Source organism: Puma concolor, chromosome D4 (genome assembly GCF_028749965.1).
Source record: "Puma concolor isolate L17-30 chromosome D4, mPumCon1.1.hap2, whole genome shotgun sequence".
Taxonomy (NCBI): domain Eukaryota; kingdom Metazoa; phylum Chordata; class Mammalia; order Carnivora; family Felidae; genus Puma; species Puma concolor.
This window is the reverse complement of record NC_141679.1, coordinates 50,305,363-50,315,836: the sequence shown is the minus strand read 5'-3', so window position 1 is coordinate 50,315,836 and position 10,474 is coordinate 50,305,363. Positions and strand designations below refer to the sequence as shown.

Below are 10,474 nucleotides of genomic sequence, written 5' to 3'. Positions count from 1 at the left end.
TGATATTTTAAAGAGTTTTATTGAGGGATAATTGACATGTGGAAATGTAAAGGGTACATACTTAAAGTGTACAATTTCATAAGTTTTGATGTATCTACACATTCATGAGATTATCATCACAGCTCTCTCCTCCTAATCCCCCTTTTCCTCCTGTCCCTAAGTAACCCCTGATATGCTTTCTTTCACTACAGACTATTTGAATTTTGTAGAATTTCTTATAAATGAATTACACAGTAAATACTCATTTTTATCTACCTTCTTTTAATCAGTATAGTAACTTTGTTGTTCAGTTATGTTGTTTCATGTATCAATAGTTAATTTCTTTTTATTGCTCAGAGTACTCCATGGTATGGTTGTACCCAGTTTGTTTGTCCATCCACCTGTCTTACACATTTTTGTTTGTTTCTCTTATTACCTACTGAGGGACATGTTTTAAAGTCTCCTAACATGATTTGGATTTCTTTATTTTTTTAAACTCTGATAATTTTAAAATACATCTTGAAACTCTTATTAGATATATACAGATTTAGGTCTTTGCTATTTTTCTTGTGACTGATTCACTTATCCTTTTGAAAGGTACTTTAAAAATCTCTAGTAACACTTCTTGCTTTCAGAAATACTTTGTTGAATATTGGTGTTGTTATATTGGCCTTTATTTTGGTTAACATTTTCATGGCATATCTTTTTCCACACTTTTGATCTTTCTGTGTCCTAATATTTGCTAAGTGTGTCTCTTCTAAGGAGACTATTTTAAAAATCCAATATAACAATCTTAGTTTTGTTTTGAGTATATAATCTTTTTTGCTTAATATAATTACCAATATAGTTAGTTTTAAAGTTGTTACTCTAGTGATTACTGAAAGAATTCATGACTTGTTATAGTCTAATGCATAGTAATCCTTTTATTCTTTCTTTCTTTATTTTTTTTTATTTTATTGTTTATTTATTTATTTTGAGAGAGAGAGAGAGAGCACAAGCAGAGGAGGGGCAGAGAGAGAGAGAGGGAGAGAGAGAGAATCCCAATCAGTCTCCATACTGTCAGCACAGAGCCCAGTGAGGGCCTCAAACTTACGAACCACGAGATCATGACCTGAGCTGAAACCAAGAGTCGGAAGCTTAGCCGACTGAGCCAACTGGGGGCCCCTAATTACATCTACCTTTTAAATGTAAGCATTGATACTATTACTTTACATGTTGAATATTAATTTATATTTATACACATATTTAACTTTTCCATTCTCTTAATTCCTTTTCATTTCCATGTCTCCATATGGGATAATTTTCCTTCTACTTAAAAATTCCTTTTAGTACATCTTATATTGTTTCTTTCTTTTTGTTCTTTCTTTCTTTCTTTTTTTTTTTTTTTTTTTCGCTTGTCAAATGATCCTTTGAAATATTTTCCCTTGTAGTTCTTAACTAGCTGGGCATTCCACTGCACCACTGATGATGTCATGAGGGAGGCAGCCACTAACATTGCAGCCCACAGATTGGGCAGTCCCCAGGATCTCAATGGTTCCAGAGAGTTCTCTGGCTAAAGATCTGTGCCAAGTCTGTCAGGCAATGTTGACAATCTCATCAAAAGCGATCTTTCCACTGTACTTAATGTTTTTCTGCTTCTTTCTGTCTCTTGGAAGTTCCTTGTGGGTTTTGATAATCAGGGCAGAGGCAGAAGTTCCCAAAATACACAATTTGGGCTTGTATATTCTTGAATGGTCAGTTTTGCTGTAATCCTCAGACCTTTCCAGTCATTGGTTGTTCTGGCAATGTCATCACCAACCTGTTTTGGAGACAGACCGAGGGCCAGTCTTCGGGGCCAGGGCAGACGTGGCACCAACTTCACCACTGTGCACCTCAGGTAGAAGACTTGGATCTCCTTGGGGTTGAAATTAGGTGGTTGGTGTTGGATGAACCTGGATTCTGGACGACCGAAGACGGTTTGTACCTTCACCTCCTCTGAGCCTAAAGCCAAAAAAAAAGTGCCCTTTATATTTCAGGTGTACTAGTGATGAATTCTCTCAGTTTTTGTTTCTTTGATAATATATTTGTTTCAGTATGAATTTTGAAAGATTATTTTGCTGGACGTAGAATTCCAGGTTCGCAGTAACTTTCTGCATTGTAAAAGGTGTTGATTTTATTCTCTTTTTGCTTATATGATTTTCTTTGAGAAGTTAGTTGCCAGACTTATTGCTGGTCCTTTGAAGGTTACAGAAGTCTTTTTTCTCTGGCTGTCGCAAAGATTTTGGTTTTGAGTTTTAGTAGTTTAACTAAGATGTGGCCAGAGGGCATTAAGAAATCTGCTCAAGCTCTACTGGGTTTCTTCAATTTGTGCATTGGAGTCTTTATTTTAACCAATTTTGGAAAGTTGTGGGCTGTTATTTGTTCATGTATCATTTTATTCCTGTGTTCTATCTTTCCTCTCATTGTAAGACTCTGATTATATCGTTTACATTCTGATTTTTTAAAATTCTTTTTTGTTCAAGTTTCAGTTATGTTTTCAATTAACCTTTCAGTTCATTCTTCTTGTCTTCTGTTTCTCTCAGTATTAAACAGATCCCTTGAATTCTTAATTTCAGGTACTATATTTTTCAGTTCTAGAATGTCCATTTGCATATTAAAAAAATAATTCTTTTTTGAAATTTTTTATCCTTTAATTTATTCCACTCATCTTCTCAGCTATTTATTGAACAAATTAATCATTACGATTTTAAAGTTCTCTTCTGTTAACTTCTTTATCAGCATTATCTGTGGGTCAGCTTGTGCTGTTTTTTTTTTCCCCCTCTTTATTATTGGTCATATGATCCTCTCTCTCCATATGCCCAGCAACTTTTGTTCCATGTTGGACACTATAAAATCTGTAGAGGCTCCAGATGATACTATTTCCCATCAGAAATGATTTGTTTTTCCTTTTGTTAGGGAAGAAGGAAGGGAGGTGTTCTTCATCACTTTAATCAGGTGCTGAACTGTGTCGAAATTGGGTTGCAGTTTTGTAAAACTCACTCTATCTCTGTTTTACCTAAATTCTATGGTCATATGGTAGTTAAAAAATTGGGGATGTTTTTGTCTTCTCTGTACCAGCTACAACAGACATTTCTGGTCTGTTTTTCAGTGCCTTTCAGCTCAGCTCTTTAGTTTCAATTCTTGTGTGGTCTCATTATTGGACATGTCTTAAGTGGGAAACTGGAAGTGTGTTTGAGGTACCTGATGTCTCTGATTTTGCCACTCTAGATCCTATTCAACCACCAAATCTTTACTGGTTTCTTTATGCCTCTGCAGTGGCCCTTGGCCAGGGCAAAATCTGGACTTCACGCCTCTAGACCATGCCCAGAATTGGCAAGTGCTCACAGGATAAAGGCAGCTTCAGATCTTCAGCTCACCTCTGAAAGTTTAATTTTTTCGAGTTTACCTCTTTGATCTTAGAAATTTTATTTTCCTATTTGTTGTTTTCACATTTTGTGGTGTAATACCTTAATTCTTATATTTTATCTGGCTTTTCCAGTTGTCCTTTTTGGAGCATTTGTCTGTGGAAAATTACTTAATCATACATAAAAGCAGAAATTCGTATCCCTATTCCCAAATAAAAATATAGGGACATATTTCCTCCTCTGCCCAGTATGCAAGATTATAAAATCAAGTCAAGGTTTTTGCTTATATCAGGATAAACCTTGGCAAAATTGCGGTCTTGTCTGTGTTACTTTTAGTACTATTCTTTCCACCTTTTTCATTTCATACTCCTTTTTTGGCGACCCCATAACATTATAAATCTAGGACTCTAAAATCTTTCCACCCCCCAGAGATTCCCATTGTTTGTTTTTAGAAGTGTTCTAGGCATCTTCTATTTGTATCCCTTCCCATCAAAATTTGCTCAAATTATGTTTATTCTTTTAGGATGCTCCCCAGGGAATTGGCTAATTATTTGGATGAATTGATTACAACCAAAGAGCTGATGACTTATAACCTGCTATATCAAACTGAAACATCTATTTTAATGGGATTTAGTCTGAGGAAGTGCACATCATGTGGGGCTTTGTCATTATTAGAGCAGGAACACTGGGTGAGATATGTGGGTAAGTGTATTCTTCCAATCGTTCATATGATATAAGCATTGGAAAGTTTATATTCTTTTATTCATTGATCTTTTTATTCAGTCCACAAACATTTATCAAGCCTCTACCATTTCCAAGTCGTCTTGAAGGCCACTATAAGAAGTACGATCCCCGGGGCACCTGGGTGGCTCAGTCGGTTAAGCGTCCAACTTCGGCTCAGGTCATGATCTCGCGGTTTGTGAGTTCAAGCCCCCCGTGGGGCTCTGTGCTGACAGATCAGAGCCTGAGCCTGTTTCCGATTCTGTGTCTCCCTCTCTCTCTCTGACCCTCCCCCGTTCATGCTCTGTCTCTCTCTGTCTTAAAAATAAATAAACGTTTAAAAAAATTAAAAAAAAGAAGTATATCCCCTCCTGAGTAAGACAGATCCCTTCTGTTAAGAATATTACAGTGTAGTAAGAGAGATAAAACAAATACACAACTAGTATTAGTACCAGGCATCATGGGATAAGGACCATAGAAGAAGAAAGAAAATGAGGTGGTGTGGGCATCAATAGAGAAGAATCTTTTCTCAATCTGATAGATGAAATACTCCTTCATTTTTAAGGCAGTTTTTCAGTTGAGTCTTGAAAGATGGATGGGATTTCTAATGCAGATGTATATGGAGGTTTGGAAGGGCATTCCAGATGAAGAGAACATGATGGACAAATGTACAGTATATACGAAGTACAGGGAGAACTTCAGTCACAGGATATTGCTTGCTTTAAGGAGAGAGGGGAGATAGTGACCTTCCAGTGACTTCTCCTGGAATATTGAACATTGAATCCATGGTTCTCTGGGGTGATTAGCTTAATCTGAACCCTGTTGAATATTTATAGACATTGTGCTATGAACTGAGGATGTATTTGTACTTGACATTTTGGAGCCCCTTGTGGACTGAGATACTATTAAGGTATTTTATTTTATTTACTTGACATTTTGGAGCCCACTGTGGAGTGAGATACTATTAAGGTATTTTATTTTATTTACTACAAAGTAAGGAGAGCAAAGTACTAACAGAAGTGTGAACAAAGTGTTATTCCACCAAAGAGATCCTCTTGTCCATGGAGTTTTCCTTCTATTTCCAGACCATAGAAATCATCATAAAAGTTTTTAGCAGTATATGAGTGTTTATAGTATCTATCTGATTTTATCAGTGCTCCTAGCCAAAATTAATAATTTAGATGGAGATACTCATTTAGTGTATCTCAACATTTATTGCTTTGTCCATTATTTACTTACCCCTTTTCCCTTCCTCCCTCAAACCCTCCCCTCCTTCCTTCCTACCTTCTTTTCTCTCCTTCCACTAATATTTACTAAGTGAACCTATGTACTAGATATTGCAATGGAGGCTGAGGACTCAGTCATATATGAAATAGTCCCTGGTTTCTGATAACATCAGCCTAGACAAAGCTCATCAGTACCTTATACTCAAGAGTGCAGCAAATACACAGGGATCAAAGCATTGATTCTTCTCAATCAAGTGACGCTTGATTCCAGTACCTGAATAGCATCTACATAGTTTCTCTGAATATGGACTCTCTAGGAGGGCTTCCCAAAATATCTATTAAACACTATTTCTGCCTGTAGGTTGGCTGTATCTATCAGCAACAAGGAGAATTTAAAAAAAAACAGAATCCTCAACCCTCTTATCTGGAGTGTAAGGTTTATTCTAAGGTATAGCCATGTGATAATTCCTCTACTCTGAACTGTGCTCCTTCTCATGTCCACTTACAACCAGGCACAATTAAAAACCAGGCTTCTTTACTGAAACTTTATTTGTAGTAGCCCAAACTGTAAACAACCCAAACATTTATCATATGTGAATAGAAACATGAACTGTGGTATCTTCAGACAATGCTGTAACACTCAGCAATGAAAAGAACAAACAGTGTATACACGTGACAGTGTGGATAAATCTTAAAATAATGATGTTGAGTGACAGAAACCATATAAATAAGAATATAAACTTTATGATTTCATTTATATAAAACTCTAGAAAATGCAAACTTATCTATACAACAGACAGCAGACCTGGGGGTGCTGGGGGAGGGATCCTGTGGGGAGGGTCTGCAGGGAAGGATTATAAAAGGTATCTTTTGGGGGTGATGGATATGATCACTATCTTAAGTGTGGTGATCTTTTCATTAGTATATGCATATGCCAGAACTTACCACATTGTATACTCTAAATATGTGCAGTTTATTTAATGTCAGTTATACCTCAGTAAAGCTGCTGTTATGTTAAAACAGAAGTTCCTTATTGTAATTGTTTGATCTCTGATTCCTCTAATAGACTAAGTGCCATGATGAGAATAAGAGAACTTTCTCATTCAATGATCTCCACCCTGCCCCCCCCCCCCCCCCCCCCCCAGTGGCTGGTCCAAGGTGGGCTTTCAGTAAACCCATGGTAAATGAAAAAAAAGGTGGTAAGATACACTGCCATTGAACTATGTTATATTCTGGCTTTACTTTGATTCTCATATTAAATAGCTGATCAGTTTGTAGAGTTAGTTTGGCCATAATATTTCCCTTGTTGTAAAGCCAACTATATAGAAATGTTCTTGAAGTATGTTTTTATTTTGAAATGCAACTCCATTCCCAACTTTAAATAAGCCCAAACTAAACTACCAATTTTAATGGGAATTTATGTTAGAAATGAAAGCCAGGAAAGGTTAGTAAACATCAAGAGACAGCTAAACATCTTGCATGTAATATTCAGAGATAAGTTAGCTTCTAAAGGAATCCCACAGTGCGTAATCCCATCTGGATAGGTGAATTAACGTCATAATGAAATGACTAACTTCTGCTTTGCCAAATGTTTATGACTACAAATGATGTCCATCACAACACTGGGGAGACTTATTCAGCTTTCCTAGGTCTGTGATTATAGTCTCTGAACAGTGATGTGAAGCAAAACTCAGTGAAGAGTCTCTGCACATCCTTTTCAATTGCTTCCAGTATCATCATTTTTAAATTCCGATTTTTTTTAAGGCTTAGAGGTTGTTAGTTATTCAGACATCCCCTCTACAAAAATTTCAACTCTAAGCCATTTGAAAAATTATGAGGGATTTAAACCTGGAGTCTGTCTTGGAAACCGGTCTATCATTTTCTTCCCAGTACCCTCCATGGCAACACCGGCCTGCATTAAAATGGTAAAAACACACATTACTACAATCCCATAAACAGCCTTCTATATAAATGTAAACACAGAGACTGGATTGCCTCAAAAGTCACAGCTCTTACTCTTTATCAGTGTTTTATATTCTCCATACTTATTCATTTCACTGACTCCCCACTGCACCACTTTCTCTGCTTGCCAGCTTCCCTCACCTTAAAATAGTTGTTCGAGCAGCTGCGGATGATCTCGATGACAATTGCTTTTGTGATTTACTCAAAATCCTGACAATTTTTAGGTCTGGGAGAATAAAAAGCCTAAGATCTCTGGGGATATCACTGTTCAAGATCATATTTAATCTTCCTGTACTATCTTCCCTCAGTACTTTTCTGTTTCAGTACACTGCCCCTGCAGTTGTGAAAGATACCTTCTGCTGTTCTCCCCCTCCTGACAGGTGTTATTTTGAAGCTCCATTCTTTTATTTCAATTGGTGCCCAATAACGTCTCACAATTTTCTTTGGCTGCGTTCTGCTAAGAATAACAGATGCCCTCAGTTTGCAGGGTATAATTTATCCTCTTGCATTCATATTCTAAGTGAACATTAACCTATCTGGTGAATATTTAAGGGTTTTCAAAAAATAGGTGGTCACTAATCTTGGCTTCTCTAGGGTTGACAGCAAGAAACTGAGAAAATTAAGAAAGAATAGCTGGTCTACATTTCTTATAAATATACAGGGACTCCTAATTCAGAGAGTTGTCAGTATGGTCTTATGACATCTTGACGAGAAATAATTGCGTTGTGTAACTTTAAAAAGTCACCGCTTTTCTACAGGCAAATTAGTAAAGAAAATGGGCTTATTATGATTTGCTAAAAAGTCCTCAAATATGCATAGATGTCAGCTATTTAACATTAGCCTAAAGGTATAAAAATATGGGTCCAAACAGGTCAAGCGGGTGTTCCTCGTTTGCATGATAATAAACATTCCTTATACTTTTCAAAGCGTTTGTATAGGTTCCTTTTCCTTATGGGTTATCAGAATTTTGTAAGTCTTTTAGAATGATTCTCAGTTAACTCCCATAAAGACATAATTGACAGTGGGTAGAGATGCCCTAAAAAAGCTGGAGGAAATAATATATCTATAGTTTGTTCTAAGTGCTTACATATTTCATTTTATTCCCAAAAAGAAGCCTGTTGAGTTTGTACTTTGATGATTCTCATTTTACAGATGAGAAAGTGAGAATACCGAAGCTCGGATAATTTGTAGAACTTTGCTGGGGATGCATGCCCCCAAACTGAAAAATTAGGCTGAACTCCATTCTATAAGCACCAAGGCATGTATCCAGGTAGACTCCTTGTTACGCTGACTTCCCCTAGGATGCTGCGGAAGGAGGATATGGTGGGATCCCTCTCCATTTTGGATGCTTGCCGTGAAGCAAGCCATGAGATGGTAGAACTCGTGTTTAATAGTGAGTTGAAGTGTGAACATGGACTGGGAGAAATGTGGCGAATTTTTGTTGCATTTTCGAGTTTAACTATGAACAAGAGTAACGTGGTGTCTTTGGAAAGACACTTTGGAAAAATCTTACTTGGCCTCGTGTTTGAAGATGATGGTTCACTAGGCCTTAAGACTCAGAGTTAGAGGTGATTTAGAATCTTCCCCAGGTGGTTCTCATACTCCCTTAGGTTGGGAGACATCTGGTTTGATGTCCTTCAAGGGACCATTTAAACTTGTGATTGTAAAAGATATGACTCAGAAGATTCTAAGAGCTGGTCTCTCTAATCTGGACCTCTACCATTATTTCCCAAACCTCAGAAAAGCATTCCTTTGTGGTATGGCCCTTTCTCTTACTGAGATACAGAAGTTTGGGAGAGGGTCATGTTTGGAGCCCGATCAGTCATGCATAATTTGGAGAGGTAGTGTGGTGACTGAAAGATTACGTTACATTAAAAGTTGAAAGCTTTTCTTTCACCACCACAAAATGACTTTTACTCATTCTTTTATATCCAGTACTTCTAACAAACCTGAAGAAGTTTTTCAATATTGTTTTTCTATAAAACTGGCATATTGAAACCTACTGTCATCAAAATTCATTTAATAAACTTTTTTTTTTTTTTTTTTTTTTTTTTGGCAGGGGGCTACTATCATGAATGGAACACCAGACACTGTGCTAGATGCTCAGGATAACTTGGTGAGCACCTAGATTCAGCCCCTGCTCTGACAGCGTGTATAATCAAATGACGCACACACGCTAGCCAAATAATCCAGAAATGTAGACCTACAAACAGTGAATTTTGCTATCAAATGTTGGATTTGTATAAGAGACTGCTCATTGTCTCCTAATATTTGTTTTTCTTATCTTCCATAGTAATAGAATTTGTAGCTGTCTGTATATGACTCTTAATGAAACAAACATTTACCAAACTTTTTTTTTTTTTTTAAGTGAAGGTGGCCACGTAACAAAGTTCTGATCAACAGGATGAATGTGCAAGTATCATGTGGCGGTTTCTAGCATCCTTCCCTAGGAGCACCCGATGGGTGTCCTTTGCCACTTGTTTGTCCCCTTCCTCTCTCTTGGTGATTGGAATGTGGATGTGGGTCCGAATTGCAAATTGGATCATGAGAATGAGGGAGACTCATATTAGAGTGAAAGTCTGGAGGGAGCCTGAGTCCCTAAGAACTTTGGGGAACAGAGCCACCATACCATCTCTAGAATGCCTTCCTTAGGAGTTTTATAAGAAATTCTGAGAATAAACTGTGGCAATAGGGAGATTTGATCTAGTTTGGGAGGCAAAAAAGGCTTCCCCGGAGGAAGTAGTATTTGAGCATATGTTTGAAAGTTAGATGGGTGATATGTTGAGGATGAGGTGAAGCAGAGGGGATGAAGGTTAATGGAGGATTTCAATCTAGAGAGACAAGGTTACTGTGAGGATATAATGCACGTGAAAATGATTTGAAAAGTAACATTGCTCTAACCATAAGACATTCTTATTATGAAGCCTGTGCTTCTCAGCCCATGGTTCAAGGCCTGCTGGAATTAATGACTGCCCATGTCTCACTATTTTCATCTCTTATTACTCCTTGCCATGGATTTCAGACTAGGCTCATCAATTTGTAGTTCCCTTCATGCATTCTTCTCTGCCAACCCATGTCATTTTCAGAGGACCCTTTAAACGCTGCCTCCTTCACAGGGCATTTTCTGAATAACTCTTGCCCCACTCCGGAGCTACGATAACTAGAATTCTTTTACTCATTTCCATTAGTACACACTCTGAGGCC

At 37.3% G+C, this 10,474-nt stretch overlaps 1 pseudogene; it reads right to left on the bottom strand.

Annotated features, from left to right (window-relative positions):
• Positions 1-1,412: 1,412 nt before the first annotated feature.
• On the bottom strand, positions 1,413-8,480 carry LOC112856382 (large ribosomal subunit protein uL11 pseudogene; annotated as a pseudogene).
• Positions 8,481-10,474: the final 1,994 nt, after the last annotated feature.